General features: G+C 57.0%; 1 protein-coding gene across 7 annotated transcripts in view; it reads right to left on the bottom strand.

The window, feature by feature from the left end:
• The window catches only part of SEPTIN9 (septin 9), a 142,073-nt gene that overhangs the window by 26,842 nt on the left and 98,989 nt on the right, over positions 1-16,242 (bottom strand). The window contains exon 1 of one of the 7 annotated variants that reach the window (XM_054846468.1): positions 10,952-10,995. The exons of the other annotated variants lie outside the window; for them this stretch is intronic. The gene's annotated coding sequence lies outside the window, so the exon portion shown is untranslated. Of the gene's footprint in view, positions 1-10,951; positions 10,996-16,242 lie in introns of those variants that run through there. 7 annotated transcript variants of the gene reach the window in all.

The raw sequence follows: 16,242 nt of genomic DNA on the forward strand, positions 1-16,242 counted from the left end.
GCTCCAGGCTGTGAAAACAAAGAGGCAGGCAGCGCTCCGCCACCTCCGTTGGCCCACACCACGCTGCAGGGCACCCCGGCACAGGGCACCCCGGCACAGGGCACTGCCCGGCCAAGCGTGCCCAGAGCCGCTGTGCTGGGAGCCAGGGCTGACCCCTGCCTGATCGAGTCACCAAAAAACCCAAACCAGCGGCACCGGGGCGGCCAGCACCCTGAGGTACAGGAGTAACAAGCAAGGATTTACATCCTGGGGGGGGAGTTTTGATGATGATGCTTTTTAAATTTTGGGAGGGGGGGTGTGTTTGTTTTGTTTTCCCTCCTTTGTGTTGCTTTTTTGGGGGTAAGGGTTTTTTGGGGGTTTTTTGTTTGTTTAAGTGTTTGTTCGTTTTTTTAACGAAGGGCACTGCATCCCAGACACCTCGAGAGCCCGTTTATGGGGGGCAGCAGCAGCAGCGCGGGCGGGGCCGCCGGGACCCCGCAGGAGGTGCCCCCCCCCCCCCCCCCCCCCCCCGGCCACAGCCGCTATTCATCCCCGGACAATGCCGGCATCGCGGCCAGGCGGCCGCCGAACAACGGCCCCTCTTGTGGGGCGCAGGGGCGAGAGGGACCGGGCGGGGGCTGCGGGACGAAACCCACCCCCACCCCCCCCGGCCGCACCCGGGTACCCCTGCCCCGGCACCCCCCCACCGCGCTCGGGTGCCCGTGCCGGGGGCCCTCCGTTGGAACCGGCGGGACGAAACTCCCCACGCTCTCAAGCCCTCACCCAGAATAATTCACACCCCCCCCCCAAAAAGCATTTCCCCTCCATCAGACAGACACCCCCCCCCCCCCCGCTGCCCCCCGCCTCCGCGGAGCCCCCGCCCCCGGGCACCGGCGACTCACCCGCGGCGGCGGCTCCAGCAGCCAGCGGCTCCCCGCCTCCTCCCGCGTTGCCCTCCGCCTCCTCCCCCATCGCCCTTCCTCCTCCTCCTCCTCCCCCACTGCCCTCCTCCCCCTCCAGCGCGGCCCGGGAGGATGGAGCCTCTTCCCGGGAAGTTTGTTTCGCCCCAGGGCGGTTTCCATCCCCCAGCCGCTACGAGCCTGTCCCGGGTTAAGAGAGAGAAGAGTTTGGGGGCGATGCGCAGCAGCACATCCCCCCACCCGCGGCCACTCCTGGGCCCACGCGGGAGGTGGTGGTGGGGGGTGTCTCTGTGCTGGGGAGTTCCACGGGGAAAGAGCCAGGCTGGGACAAACTCAGCAGCCTTAGCACGCTGCCACCAGCAGCCATCCATCCCACTGCACCAGGGATGAAGGGACAGGGGCACGTCCCAGTCCCCAGCACTCAGCACAGCCCTTTTGGCACCCGCCAGCGCTGAAAATTGTCATTTGCTTTCAAGCATCCTGAAATTCTCCCAGCAGAGACCGAAGCCCACCTCTGGTGGGTGTTCACGCTGCTGACCAAGGGCTCATTTTGCTCTGTGGCTGTTCAAAGACCCCTGGGCTGCATCTAGCAACAGCCTACACCCACCAGCCTGGCTGCTTTTTAAAATCATGTCAATTAAGCTGATTAAAGATACTATCTGTCTCCACAAGCCCTTCCTGCCTTATATCTTGATTACCAGAGCTTCACCACCACCTCTCTCCCACCAGCGGAAAGAAGGGCCCCAGCTGCAGGAGGGACGCAGCGATGTGCACGGGGCTGGGCAGGTGAGCTGCAGCAGCGCAAGGTCCTGGCCAGTCCTGATGTGGGTCGAAGCCCCCTCGGCGCTGTTCGCGGTGACGGTGGGAAGCCCTGGGCAGCAGGAGCGGAGAGCCCAGCAACGCCTGCACCACCCAGACTGCAGGGCCAGGGGCAGAAGGGGCTCTCCCTCCCTCCACAGCCACGATGCAAAGCCAGCCTGGCTCTTTCAGACCCCTGGTTCTGACATGTTACTTTAACCTATCCTATGATCTCGGGATATTTTTTTCCCCTAGCTCCCTGCAGTTCTCAGACCTGCATTCCCAGCGAAAGGCCTGTAGGCAACAAAAGGGTTAAGACAGATTTGCACATTTGTGGTCCTCAATACTCAAAGGACTCCATTTCCCTTGCGCAGCCCCTGCAAGGCCCACAAGCCGGGGGCTACTACTTGTCCATCCTTTTTGACCTGTTATCAGCATCGCCAGCCACTGTCAAACTCCTGCTCCAGAGGCAAACCCTGCCCCGACACCCGTGCCAGCGGCACCGCAGCGCACCCTGCCCCGCCACCCATGACTCTCGCGTGGCTGTCACATTTCTTCTGCCCTTCTGGACCACTGGCAGTGGTGGCTCTTCCTCCTCCCCCCAGCACAGCCACCATGTGCCATCCCCTCCCCGTGATGCCCAGCAAGGCTGGTGTGGGCTGCCCTGGAAATGATGGGTGCTCAGGGAGACGAGACTTGTGTTCCCCCACTTCAGCAAGTGCCACAATTACCAATTTCTGAGAAACCTCCACCTCAGCACCCAGGCAGGAAACCCAGCCTCAATCTGCTTATGCTGCAGCTGTGTGTAGCTTTCTGCTGGATTACACCACTTTTTATGACTTAATAAAGCTTTAACCCCTATCAATGGGCATTAGTGTTTTAATCTCCCTAATCTCCAGGAAAATCCAATGCTAGATGCCAAACTGGGCTTGCCAGAGTAGCAGCTGGGTCTGTTTGCGAGTCACTCTAGCCTTGCGTTAGCTGGAAAAAGGCAGGAGCAGAGCAGGAAAGCAGCTCAGCGCAGCTCTGCAAAGCTCCACCGCACTCACTCAGGTGCTGTGCTTGCACCGAGAATAAGGGGGGGACCTCAAGTGCACGGCTTCGCAGATGCGATCCACTCTTCATGTCCCTGCCGTTAAATTAACCACATCTGTAATGTTGTGCAGGTGTTAAGCATCCAGCATGGGGTTCACTTGCCCAAACCAAGCCCGGCAGCAGAGGGGTGAGCACAGGGTGCTAGGCCACCTGAACCAACGTCTCTGCTCCTTGGTGTTATTTTCACGTGTTGAAACTATGGGCATGCTTTAGTCTTGCCTGCGAGGGGAAAAACAAAACAGAAAAGTTTCCCCCTTGGTCACTGCAGCTCTGCAAAGACATTTGAAGCAGGACGGGAGCTCACACCGTGTGCAAGTTGTTTTTCAGATTAATTCGTAGGAAATATTTTGTTTCAACTCGTATCTCATCCTTCCCAGAAACAACCCGAGGTGGGGGAGCGAGCAGCTCAGAAGGACAATGAAGCGGCATCCTTGGCCTCCAAGCCAGTTAAGCACATTGGGCTTTGCTAACCGTGCTTGGCCTCAGGAAGGCTCTCGGGTGGCTTTGGGGCTGTTTGCACAGAGGAGGCACTCGCAGAGCGACAAATCGCCACCTCCAGGATTTGTTATCACAGGAGCATCTCTTCCTGCAAGGAGAGCAGGGCTCTACCATACTTGTTGTCCCACTGCACGTTTCTGGCTGCAAGACCTCGCTCTGCAAACAAGCAGGACCGACTGGCGGAGGAAGGAAGCAGCCTTACCCCTACGCTGCAGATGAACAGAAGGATTAAGTGACTCGCCCAGAGTCAGGCAGAAAACTCAGAACAGAGGCAAGAACTGGATCCAAATCCCCCACTCAGAAAAGTCATTGTTCTTCTCTTTAAAAAAAAAAATAAAATTCAGAGTTAGGAGCAATTCCCTCTTGCTGTTTTAAGTTGTACCAAAGGATTTGAACTAACTACAGATCCAGTTCTTGGTTTTACAACTAATCCAAAATAATGAGGTTCCTGCCTGCCTCACGCACTCCCACCTGTACTACTTTACCTGACATCTCTGCAGGTGAAAGCAGGTCCCCGCGTCACCGCCACACTGCACAGGGCACTGGGGCCGAGCCCCTGCGTCAGCGCAGGGCTGGTAGGGCTCAGTGGAGAAGGTGGTCCACGGGTGCTCCAGCACCGATGCTCAGGAAAGGCTGGGAGGCCGCGGAAGGAGCAGATCACCAGCGACAGTTTCCATAGTACCCGAGTTTTGGGGAAAGTCCCAACCACCGTCCATTACCTGGCACCAGAAAACTGCCCGACCGGACCACGCCAGCCCTGTGCCGGGCAACGCTCTGCCCTTGGCCAACTCCAACCACAGATCCCCAGCTTTGAGGAAAAACCGACATCTGCAAACAAAGACAGCCTCACCAGGACTCAGCAGCCTGCGAGGGAGACCTGCAGGGCTGCCAACAAACGTGCTTCACCCCAAGCTGCCCAACTCTAAGAAAATATCAAATCCCTTGAGCACAAGGAGCGTGAGCAGGACGTCTTTTCTCGCAGGAATGCTGAAGGGACATTTCCAATTTGTACTGCACCGCAGCGATCACCGGTTAAAAGTGCGCCGTTAGGGCTTAGTAAATAATTTTTATTGTTTTAATAGTGCAGCAATGCTGACCACCTGCAAGTCCCCAATGACTTTGACGGACAGCTGGGAATCCTGCCAGCTATATTTATAATCTCAGATCAATAAGGAGAAGGAAAAGCACATTCAGAGACCTTGGTAAAGCACCATCAAGCTCAGTGGAAGGCAGCATGACCGAGAAAAGGACATGGGTTTGCAGATCATGAGACCAAAATTTAATTTTTTAAACACCGAAAGAGACACCATCACTTTTAGCAGGAGCAGAAACACTTTTCTAAGAGCCTGGCTGCAGGTCTGCAGGTGTTACCACCCAGGCAGGGCTCTGGCAGGTAGCTGCTGTGGTACCTTCTGAAAGTGCCGGGTAACTCTCCAGAAGGTCTGTAATGGTTGAGATGTACAGGACAACGATATTTCCTCCCTTCTGGCTGTACTGGGCTCCCAAGTCTATAGATGCTGCTGCTGGGTTTTTTCTTTCAAGCTCCCTGGCTTTTGGCATTGAGCAGCTTCTCTAAGCAGCCCACGTCAGAGACATCTCTGCAGGTATCACACTGGTTCCCTCGTAACAGGAGTAATTTAGTGGTTTAAATCTCCCTAGACAGAGACGGCAGTGGAGCAGCAGGTGCCACGGAGCGCAGGCGCTGCTGGGAACATCTCGGGGACCTGCAGGCTCCGTCATGCAGAGCAGGGACGTCCTGAGCCAGCACAGGGAGTGACCACCATCAACTCCCCCCACGCCTTGGCCAGGAGCAGGCAGCAGAGCCTGCCAGCATCATTGAACCGGGGCCGTTTCATCGAACCCATGTAACACACGGTGCCAGGACCGTTCCCACTCCCACTGCACCAAAAACCGGGGGCTTCTCCAGGCAGACACCTCCAGCCCGCTCCCGTTCTCCAGGAGGGAAGGAAGGAAGGAATTATTTCACATGCTGCATCAGCCAGCGTACGCAGCTGGCACCATGTCCTTGGTGTGAGTCACCTGCTCCCCGAGGAGGCCATGCCTCACTTCCCGGCGTCACATCCCAGTCCCCAGGGAGGCCATGCCTCGCTTCCCCGTGTCACAGCCCAGCAGTGCCCCTGCAGCAGCGTCCCTTCCTCCAGCACATTTCTTCTGCAGAGGATCTGCGGTGTCTGCTCGCTTGAGCGGGGAAGGCAGGAGGCTCCTCGCTGTGCTTGAGCAATCCATCACTTTCCAGAAGGGAATGGGCTTTGCTAGGAAGCCACTCCAGGGTCACGAATATTTGGAAAAAGCAAGGAAAAAACCCAATTCCTCCCAACATCCCCCCCCTTGCAGGGGTCTGGCCACTGATGTGCTGGTTCGGACAGACGCAAAGCGCGCTCAGTATCTTCCTGGCTGCTCCCCCCACGCCACAGCTCTGAGCGCAGGTTTGGCTCAGTGGGGACCCGTCTGCCTTGGCACCGAAACGCTGCAGCTCGAGAGTCACCAGGAGAGCTCTGCAGATGGCACAGCTCAGCCCTGCCGGAGGAAAGGCACTTCGCTCCTTGGGCTGCTGCCTTTTCTTTACGAGCAATCCTCATCCCTCCTTCTCAAGGCCATGATCTGCTCCCCAGACACCCCCAGCCAGACTATCACAAAGGACAAATTACCCTCAAAAGGGTAAAGCAAAATCCTCTGTACATCACCCTGCCAGCACCCCAGAGCCCCCCTCCACCAAACCCTGCCCTGCAGAGAACGGGGGGCCAGACGGACACCAAGGGGCACCTCGCAGGGGTCCAGCCCTCCTCCACCGCTGCCCTCTGTTTCTCTCACCACTAACAGCGTGAGCAAAGCAGACTCAGCAGCAAGGGCAGAGGATGTTTGGTAAAAATAAATCACCTTTGCAAGGGGGAATGGTATGGAGTGAAAAATTCAGCCGCCTGAATCGCCCACAGCTCAAGCAAACTGTCTCGAGTAGTTTAAACTCTTTTTCACCCCACAGTGGAATCTCCTCTCTAGATGGGGAGATGCCCAGGCAGTGGCATGAGGATGCTCCAGCGCTGCCCAGGCAGTGACATCCCTGGGGGTCACAGCATTCACCTGGTACAAACCAAGCTGCAAAGTGGGTGCTGGGGTGTCCTAAGGGTCCCTGCAGACCTTCTGCACATACATGCTGTGCAATGGATACGCGTCTGTGCAAGCTGTCCATAAAGGGCCTTTCTCCATCCTTTGTGTGCTTCCCCTTTTAAACCTATACATTTCCTTTGGAGGTAAAGAAGAAAGAATTTAGGGCGCCCTAACCTTGAAAAGAAGGAAGACTCCATTCAAGCTGCCAAGCTGTCTCCTGCAGCATAATTAATAGCAACCCATCCCCAGCAAGCTGCTTGCAGCGCCAGCTGTCTCCTCTGATGGAGGTGCTTTTCTACGAATAATAGTGCTTTGTATTTTGATGGGGAAAGGTCAGGACGATGAGGGGGAGGAGGAGGATGGGTGGCAGGGAAATGCGTGGCTTCCCCACAGCTCCCGGCGCCGTGAGCAAGTCCCACTCGGTCCCCATCTGCTCCTGGGGTCGGTTCTGGGAGGTGGCGGCACCCCTCCGTTAGCCTTGGGGCGATCGCGTCCTAACACTCAGCGGAGCAGAGGGACACGGGGAGAATTCAGACCTGTGGTCTGCAAGCACCCTGCTGCCAGGAGGCCTGGCGAGCTCCTCCTGGGGCCACTCTGACATGGTCCAGGACCCCCCACGGGGAAATCCCTGCTCTGCTCTTAGCAGCAGCCGTCCCGCTAACAGCACAGGCTAACAGCACAGGAGCTGCGCTGCAGGGAGCCGGCCCTGCTGCTGGCAGTTAAGTCCTCCAGCTCTCCTGACAAAAGGACGCTCCTGCCCCGAGCCCAGCACCAGCGCCTGGCTGGGCACCAGCACCCCAGGGAGCACCACTGACACGGTAATTGCTCTCCGAGGAGCAGACAAGCAGCTCTCCTGCTCTCGCCAGCTGGGCCCGTCTCTTCGCTCGCTGTGACTTCTGTCCCCTCCCTGTCCCACCCACATCCCTCTGTGCCATCCAGGCAGCCTGGTGCTGCCCAGCACCAAGAGGGCTCTGGTCCCAGTGCAGGACTGGGGTGCATCTCCCCTTTCACAAGTTTATCTGGGGGAATAAAGAGAGAGAAAAAAATGCCAAAGGCAGGCAGCAGAAAGCAGCGCTAGGGCAGGTCCCTGTACCACACTACATGCCAGGGTGGTCCCCTACCCAGGCATCAAGGCTTTGACACTTCAGCCCCTGGCTGTGCGGGGGGAGGACGCAGCCGCAATGCCCCCGCTTCCACCCACAGCCCCGTTGCTTAGCAAAGGGCCATTCATCACCATGATTGTGTGGGACGAGAAAGGGTTAACCCTCTGCAGCTGGGCCAGAAATACCATCCAGGACAAAGAGAGACTTCATGTCACCCGCATCCGCCCAGCACAGAAGAAGGGGCCTTAATCCGATTCCCAAAGAAAATGTGGCTTTTACAGCCTCGCTCGGCCAGGCCCCTCCAGCAAGTTTTGCAACCGCGGCAAGTGTTAACCCAGTTTGGGAGGGAGCCAGGAAATGGGAAATCACTTTTCCATGAGTTTGAGAGAAGGGAGAGCTGGGTGGAGGCGGCTGGACCCAGGCAGCGTCCCTGCAGCGAGACACAGAGGGGGTGCAGACAGCCTAGCAAGGTCTGATGGCCCCAAAGCAACCCCAGGACAGCCAGACCTTGGCATCTGTTCTCAGGGGTTTTATCAGGGACTGGAGAAAACACCACTGCCAAATTCCCACCGGGTGATGCTCCACCACAGTGATCACCGATGGCAATGAGGGTGCAGGGGGAGAGACCCATGAGCATCCCAACACTGCCTGGCATTTTGGGGACCGCATCTCAGGATGATGAGGGTGAGCTAGTACAAGCCAGAGAGCTTCAGGGTGTTAATGGCAGAGCTCTGCCTGCCTCTTCCCCGCAGGGACAGGGACCCAGGGAGCAAAGCCAGGGATGCTGCTGGGAAGCAGATGGTGCTCATGCCCACTACGGGTGCGGATAAACCGTCTTTGCCTTCATGTCCCAGTCGATGCCCGGGCACACGTCCCACAGCACCGCATCCCTCCCCACGTTACAGCACGGCCCTGACAGCTACGTCCCTGCAGCAAACGGGGTTTGCCAGCCTGGCCCCTCTGCCCTGGCTCCTGCCCACCTCCCCGGCCCCACACCCTCCTGTTACCTCAAAATGCCACGCACCCACTGCCCACGGGATTTTTGGACAGGCACTCCTAGGATGCCACTGAGCTGTATGTGCAATGTTAACTCTTTGAGGCCGGTTTTTGTTATTATTTTTTAACAAACGAGGTAGCTTCACTGCGCACTTCTCTGCAAAGTGCCTACCAAATTTTAGAGATAAACGGAACAAAGTAAACTTGTATTCAGAGATAAAGTCACAGCACCCGGCAGGCGTAACACTCAGGAGGGCTGTCCTTCCCTTTCCCACGTACCGAAGCAAAGCTCAGACACGTTACCCAAGGATCAACATTTCCAGCACGGGTTTTGCTCAGCCCCACCATAGCTTCGACAGGGCTGGATACAGTGTCACGGCCCTACGGAAATCACAGCATTTAAAACCACAGGCTATAAAAATTCCAGCGTGCTCAGAAAGGGGAAATCTGGATTCCCCATGGAGAGTCGTCCAGGAACCACCGCTGCTGGGTTATTAGCCACCAAGCCATTAGACCCCACCACATCTGCTCATGTTGAGCTATGGCTAGTGTATACTGGTGAGAATATACGGGCTTAATGGCTGTGAGGTCAAATACATTCAGTACACCATCACCAGGGTACCCACGAGCCCAGCGGCCACACAGGTATTTTGCTTTGAACATGGAAAATTATGGACTGCAACTGCAAAAGCATTGATGGGGTCACAGCTCCCAGGGCTGTCGCAGCCCTCCATGTGCTCCAGACAGTTTTTTCCTACCCCGACACATCCTTGACTGCACGCAGGATGCCTTGACAGCAGGGCTGTAAGCAGGGCACACACCCTGGACAGCCGTACTCCTCCTGGATGCTGTATCCTACAATCTGGAATCACACCTGGACGGGGTGGTGGCACTTAGAGGTTCACACATAATCACACTTCTTGCTTTTTTTACAGGCTGATGCCTGAGCCACCACTGGTCTCAAAACCAAAGCTCAATCAAGCGTTTCCTGCACATGCAAATCTCCCATCACCTGACCCAGGCCCAGGTATCTTGCAGGGAAATTCAGTCAAACCACCCAATGGTCGTTAGTGCCCAGGACACTTCGCCAGCACATCTCCTACAGCAGTATAAAATCTCTTCCCACCCTAGAGCTGTACCACTGTCCGCTCCATCTGCTGCACCCACCATCCGAGGCAGCAGAAATTCAATAAAATTAAGCAACTTGCTTAACGCAAGGAATATTTAACCCAAAACTTGCCTGACACTACAGTAGGATGTTCCTGCGCTCCTCTGGTCCATGCATTTGCACAAGTTCACCCTTGAAAGCAGTGAGAGCGAGCCCAGCGTGCTGTGCAGGGCACGCGGCTGCTCAGCTCCCAGAGGGCTGGACATCCATTGCTCCTTAGAGGGCTTTGGGGGTGAGATGGAGTGACCTGCGACTTACGGAAGGGCAGACGCGATGCTCTGTCAGTGCCCCCTGGCCCTAAATGATGAAATCTCAGAGAAACCCTATATAAACAGCTCAGCGTAGGCTGAAAGCCACGGCGCGGGGCAGCAATATTGCCCCCATTGCAGCCCAGTTGCTGCCCTGATCTGCCTTTGCAGAGCCAGACATAATCTCGGCCCCGAATACATCACCCCAGATCCATCCCGACTGCTTCTTCCCTGAATGAATTGGGGTTGCACCAGGGATGGATATAAAAAGCCCGGTGTGAAACCCTCTGGCATGAAGCCTTTCCTGCGCAGGCAGGATCAGCAGGTCGCGGTACAGGCAGGAGCAGAAACCCCTCCTGGTTGTCTCTGTGGGCTGTAAAGGTGCTGGGTGACACCACATCATCTGTGCAGAAGGGGAAAAGGGCAATTCCTGCAGGCACACAGCGCACACGGCCTGGGCTGCCCGTGCCCAGCACCCCGTCCCTGCGGGCTACGGGATGCGAGAGAAACCGGGCACTTAGCAAGTCCAGAGGGTCCCCACCGCGTCACTTAAACAGGTACGTTCCCAGTCTTCCACGATCATGACTGGTGAGATAAGACTGAGGAGGTGCCATTAAAAATAATAAAAAAAAAAAAAAAGGAAAAAGGGAAAAAGAGAAAAAAGAAAAAACAAGAAAAAAGAAAAAAAAAGTAAAGGAGGGAAAAAAAAAAAAACCCCAAGCTCCCCAGCTGGGACGGTTTGCATAGCTACAATGCTGCGACACACGGAACAAAACTGCGGGCGGGGACCGCGGTGTCCGCACGCAGCACACCCACGCGAGACCGGAGCGCGGCGTGACCCGGCTGCCGGCCCCGCGGAGCGCCCGCCTCCTCCGGAGCCCCAGCCCCAGCCCGCCCGGCCGCCGCTTCTCCTCCTCCCGCCGCGGGGCTGGGAGGGCACCGCATCCCCGCTGCCTGCGGGCCGGCCCCCGCGCCCCCCCGGGCCCCCCAGCCCCGGAGCCCCCGGCCCCACGCACTCACCCGGGCGGCCGCAGCTCCCGTGCGGGGCCAGAGGCGGCGGGGAAAGGGAGGGAGGGAGGGAGGAAGGGAGGGAGGAAGGGAGGGGGCTGGACGGGGCTGGTTCAAAAGAGCCAATTAAAGAGAAAAGCCAGGGGAGACGCTCTCGGGGCGGGGGCAGGCGAGGCCCGCTCCTCGTGGGCTGTCCCACGCGTGGACACCTGCGGCGCTGCTGGGGACTGCGAGCGGCCGGCATCCCCTCACCCACACTGCGGGGCCGGGGGTCTCGGGGGCAAGAGTCCGAACATCTCACCCCCTGGAAGGGATCAGACCTGCCCGGGCAGGCAGCTGGGCAGCCTCATCCCCCTGCCCTTTATTTTAGGAGGGGTGAGGATGCCTCAGGGTGTCCTCAGGGCTCTGGGGACCTCCAGCGCACCCCACAGTGCACCCCCCTGCGCAGGCGGGGACACGTACCCTGGGCTCAGGTTTGGGGGTTGCTGCGTGTGCGCTGGGGCAGGATGGGCGAGAGGAGAGCAGGAGGGTGCTTTTGGGGAGCACTTCCCACGTGGGTACTGAGAGCTACTGAAAAGGGCCGGGGGGCGGGGGGAAGGATTCCCCCGTTGGCCTGGTGTCCCACACCCCCACCAGCACTCCCAAGGGTGCTCAGGAGATGGGTTTTTCCCCAGTGCTCATCAGGACAAGGGGCCATCAAACACCAGGAGATTCCTTCCCCATCAGTTCACAACCAACTTCCAGAGCAGAAACCCAGGACAGAGACCATCCCTCCCTTAACGCCACCAGACCTGCTCCCTGCGATGCTCCGGAAATGGGTTTCCCAGGGGAAGCAATGCAAGAGCATCTCCAACGCAGCCAGCAAAGCCGAGACAGCCACACATTCGCCAGGCAGGCGAGGCTGCAGCAGCCCCTTCCCGCTGCCTGCGCGGATGCAGACAACCCCAGCTGGCCCCTCTGGCTGGGGCAGGGTTCCCAAATTCCGTACGGACCCTTTTACAGGCAGCACTCTCACCCTTGCCTGGCGTTGCCAGCAACCAGGGTCCCTTTTCACTGCAGGGCTGCAGGAGCTGGGTGAGGGCAGCCTGCCTGCAGCAGGGTCCCAGTCTGCTGGGAGCTGGCACCCCAGGGAGCCCCCATCACCCGGGTCACATCGGGGTTGTTGCTGCCCCCTTTCACCCCCAAGGACCCAACACTCGCCCACTCCCCACCTGCTCGGGCGCTGAGACACAGCCCAGCACATCTTCATCCCACGGCGAACCCGAGCGGGCGGCACAGCCAGCTCTGCCTCCTCCCTTAGCGCAGGCCCTGACAAAGCATTCCCCTGCGCCGATGCCTGCATCACGCCCCTGGTATTTTCCCCTTGCTAAGCCGCTGCTCTATTTTTTTCCCCTCCTTACCCTTCAACCTCCCTCGCACTCATCGCATGGCCAGGGCTCCGGCTCGCCTGCTCCATGACTCCCCTCTGGGAGAATGTGGGGAACCCAGCACAGCCCTTGCCGCGGCTTTTTATTCCCCGGGGCCGGGGAGAGCTCAGGCAGAGAGACTTACTCAGCCAAGGATTACGAGGAGGACAACACGCTGCTGCAAGAGCCAAGGATGCTTCAGCACCTATTTCAGCTGCCACCCCAGCGTGTCTCCCCCCCAGCTCCTGAAAACTTTTGCTCAATTCCCTTCGTAAAGGTCTCACAAAGCAAATCCCTCCTGGCTCTGTGCCTCCCTCACCACCAGGCATGAAAAGCACTCCAGTTTCTCCCCGGGTAACGCGGGTAAAAGCCTCTGACATCAAAGGCACCACACAAGAGTTATCCCCCCTCCCCGTCCCTCCCATGCAGCAGCGCTGGGGCTGCCTCCCTTGAAAGCACGGCAGCCTTGGCGGTTAAGGCGCCGACTGCACTCGAGACATAGTTTGGATTTTTTTCTGTCTTTTTTTTGTTGTTGGTTTTGGTTTGTGTTGGTTTTTTTTTTTTAATACTCTGCCACAAACTGGGGAGCTCAGGGCAAATCTGAGCCAGGCTTTCCTTCGGGGGAGCAACGTGAATAGCATGGTGCTGATGGGGGTTTGCCCGCTGTCTGGCGTGCGGTCACCCAAGGAAAAGGGGAATAAAAATATTCCCTGTGCCAGTCCTGTCCGCTCGTTGCCCAACATTAAAGGAAGCCACTAACTGTCCTGGAGCAAAAACACAAGCACCCTCTGAGCGAGCAGATTCACATGCATTTCTCGGCAGCCTCTGCAACTCCGTTCCTCCATCTGCAAAACAGAAACAACATCTCCCCTCCTTTGCAAAGCACTTTGATATCTCTACAGCTAAGCAGCGCGAGGGAGGGGTGTTCACCTTCCCGGAAACAGGGAGCAGCATTTACACCCAAAACAACAACAGCCTCAACACAAAATACCGGGAGAGAGGGAGCAGTTGCAGATGCAGCAGGAACGGCCGTGGATTCAGAAGATGAGGACTAGAAAATAGCTTCAAACACTGCAGGGATTTCAAAAAGTCATAGGACCACATGGTTTCTTGGCCCATTTAAGAGCGTTCTTCATCCCTTCATCCCACACAGCAGTTGTTCCTGCCAGATCACCGCCTGCCCGGGCTGCTAGGTTAATTTTATTGCTGGAACATTGAAACGACCTTCATTTGCAGGGGGGAGGTGGGAGGGCTCTGCCGTTTAACACTTGGCTGCGTTCATGCTGTGATTAATATCACCCAATGCACAGATACCAGATGTTCTCGGGGCAGGCTGGAGCGTATCCTAAATTGCACCAAGATGGAATTTTTGGGCAATTTTCAGGGAGTGCTAAGGGCAGGCACTAATAGGAGAGCAGAGATTTACACAGATAGGCAAAAAAAAAAAGAGCCTGTGGGGTTGTGGCACCGGTCATAACCCCTGGGCTGGTTGCAATGCCACGGGCTGCACTTCTTACCATCAACAGCTTGTCATTTTTGGGGCAATTACTTCAGTTCCTGTTCTTCAGCGGGTCACAAGCCTCTGATTTCCACGTATTCACAGCACAGAAGACTTCAGTTCTGCCCCTGCCTCTGCTGCTTCCCCCCAGCTCCAGCTCCAGGAGGGAATTGCTGGTACGGGAACAGCCAACTCTCGTAAGGTTTGACCTCTCCATGCTGCTTCCCCAGGGTCCCACCGCAAGCCCACTCCAAAGCCAACCCCCCCGACCAAGCGCCTCGCTCCATCAGTAGCTTCTCCCCACCCCTCTGGGGCTGCCCGCTGGGAGGAGCACCCCAGGGTCACCTATGTGGGTGTTCGTTTAATTAGAACCAAATCCTATCACGTTGGAGATGGGGTCATTCCAGCTTTTTGGAGGCCAGGCAGTGCCCTGGCGTACAGCTGACCTTGATCGGGGCAACTTCTGGCTCACTGCTGGGTGCAAGGTGATGGGGCGCATCTGCTCACAGCAAGTGGAGCTGAGACCGGTGGACTGTCCATCTCCAGCGTGACACAACCCAACGCTTGCTCTAGGAGGGGGAGCACCTCGCTGTGCCGAGTGGCCACGGAGCAGGATTTGCAGTGAAGTCTCTCTGCAGCTCACTGCGGCTCTGCGAGCACGGAGGGATTCAACCAGCAAATACCAAGGTCTAAGTCAGGAGGGAATTTGCTAGAGCATCTTCAGCATGGTAGAACTATGTGATGCCCAAAAACCTCACCATGGGACTTCAGAGACCTTTCTTCTCTTTGCATGGTTTCTTCCTGCTCTACACCCTCCCTGCTGATCCCACACGTGGGCCATGGCTGATGTCCTCAGAAAATAAATATAGGCAGTCCCAGGACCTGCTGGTTTTCTCTTTTCTTCTTTGCCCAGGTTTGGGAGCTTGGAGCTGAGGTTTGGGTCATTCTCAGGTTCCCCAAACCAGGTTATCCCCATACTTAATATTTAACCACACAGAGGTGGCCAGGCTGTGGTTCACGCCCCACGTTGACAGCGCTGGGTGCTGCTGATTGCGTGACTGGTGGCAATCACTAGCACCAGTGTCACCAGGGCTCATACCACAGGAGACAAACCGGAGAATAAAAAGAGGGTCCAGGGCAGAAAAAAATAGCGCTAGCTGTGCCTCCTGCCGTAGGCATGAAAAGAAGCAATGAGAAAGAGCATTTCCCCTCCCTGAAACTCCATCGCTCCCCGCTGCCAGAGTCAGACACGCTCGCTGCCGGCAGGGAAAGCGCGGGAGCGTGTGCGTGTGTCCGGGCAGGAACCGCAGCGACTGCGGGCGTGAGAAATCCCACATCCCACGGGGCTGCCTTTTTGTTTCTGCTGAAACAGTAAGGTCTGGCTGACACCTAAAGCCTTGTCGGGGGGTTCGTTAGAGCAGGAAGGAAGGGGAATCTCCCTGCAGGCTCCCAGTCTCTGCCATAAAGGACTTCACCCAAGTGAAGTCTCTCTCTGTCTCTCCTCCAGCTTTTCCCACCACAGACTCGTGTTGTGCATACAAAACCATCACTGAATCGTGAATTTACACCCAGAAACCAAAAGTAAAAGATCTCTGTTATTCGCTTCTTTGAGCAAAGATTAAATCCAACCAAATACATCAGCTTTTGCAGACAGGACGAGCGTTTGGCAGCCAGCAGGAAAGAACGGGAACGTGGGAATTCCTCCTACGACTTGGCAACGGGCTCTTCCCCCGGCACGGGAGCTCTCTGGGGTCTGCTCAGCCTCCGCCAAGCTAAGAAAGCCCCTCATTCAAGCGCTCAGTAATCTCACAGGACATCCTGTAGCTCAAGGAGTTTAGATGAGGGGCTGGATGGATTCAAGCTGCCTAATTGCTGGAGAGAGAAATAGCAAAGGTGGAGCGGCAGACCTGGAGCTGAGATGTCCTAACCTGCTGTTTGGAGAAACACCTCTCTTCCTACTGAATACAGAAGGCGTCTACAGCAAATTAGCTACCAAGTTGGCTGTGCTACGCTGTAACATGAGGTCTGCCTGCGATGGGCTCCATCATGACATGAAAGAAGCCGCACTACTATTTCCAAGCCCCTCCTTTTATACCTAAAGGTGTTAAAAAGCAGCAGGCCAGGTGAACAAGCACATGATGGTCTGCGTATGGTCCTCTCCTGGAAAAGACTCTCCCCAGAGGGTGCTTCTGCCCCTGCCCATGTGCACGTGGTGAGGGGACGTGCCTAGCCTGGCCCCTGCGTGCTCCCGGCAGCAGCATCGCTCGGGCAAGCTGTGGCAAGCCGAGCTCTGCTGAAGAACAGCTGGGTTTTGGGTGCAGCCACCGATGGTGTTGGACATGCAATGCAAGCTTCTACCCCAGGTCCAATACACTTGTGCTGGGCATCTTCATCCAGCA

Source organism: Grus americana, chromosome 18 (assembly GCF_028858705.1).
Source record: "Grus americana isolate bGruAme1 chromosome 18, bGruAme1.mat, whole genome shotgun sequence".
NCBI classification, from domain to species: Eukaryota; Metazoa; Chordata; class Aves; order Gruiformes; family Gruidae; genus Grus; species Grus americana.